We start from the raw sequence: 608 nt of genomic DNA, 5'->3' as shown, positions 1-608 counted from the left end.
AGAGAGAAAGTGTTGAAAAATTAAGTTATTTAGGTAATTTAATTTAAGCATCACCTCAATTCAGTTCTTGTGTGAGGACAATAAATGAAGACAGGGTTAAGGTCAATACAAAAACAAAAGCAAAACCAAGAAAATGCCCATCTCTTGCTATTCCTCTTGCTGCTTACTGCACTGTCCCTGCTGCTCACACTGCTCTATGTGACTTTCTTCTCAGGCCCCCTGTTGAATTTCCTGGCCTCTTTGTGCCCATTCAGCCGACGAGGCCAATGAGAGCACTCCTACAAACTGACAGCCTTTGACTGGCATCAAGTCAGTCTGGCTTCCAGAGCCGAGCTTCCTTTCCCGGTAAAGGCGACAGTGGGCTTCCCATGCTGGACCCTTTTGCTAGGCTTAGAAGCAACTGCAGCTATTTATCGTACATCCACCATGAGGCAGGTGCTTCCATCTGAGCACAACCACATGAGCCATTCACAGCAGTGGGTGTGTAGGAATTCCCATTGTTTGTATAGGTGAGGGAGCGAGGCTCAAAATTGGATTCTAAGAGCTGTGATTCCCCTATACTGGGAGACTGAGAACAGCCAAAATATAAAATATCTGATAAATTTATA

The sequence above is a fragment of the Microtus ochrogaster genome, unplaced genomic scaffold (genome assembly GCF_000317375.1).
Source record: "Microtus ochrogaster isolate Prairie Vole_2 unplaced genomic scaffold, MicOch1.0 UNK108, whole genome shotgun sequence".
In the NCBI taxonomy this organism is placed as follows: Eukaryota; Metazoa; Chordata; class Mammalia; order Rodentia; family Cricetidae; genus Microtus; species Microtus ochrogaster.
This window is presented reverse-complemented; position numbering follows the sequence as displayed.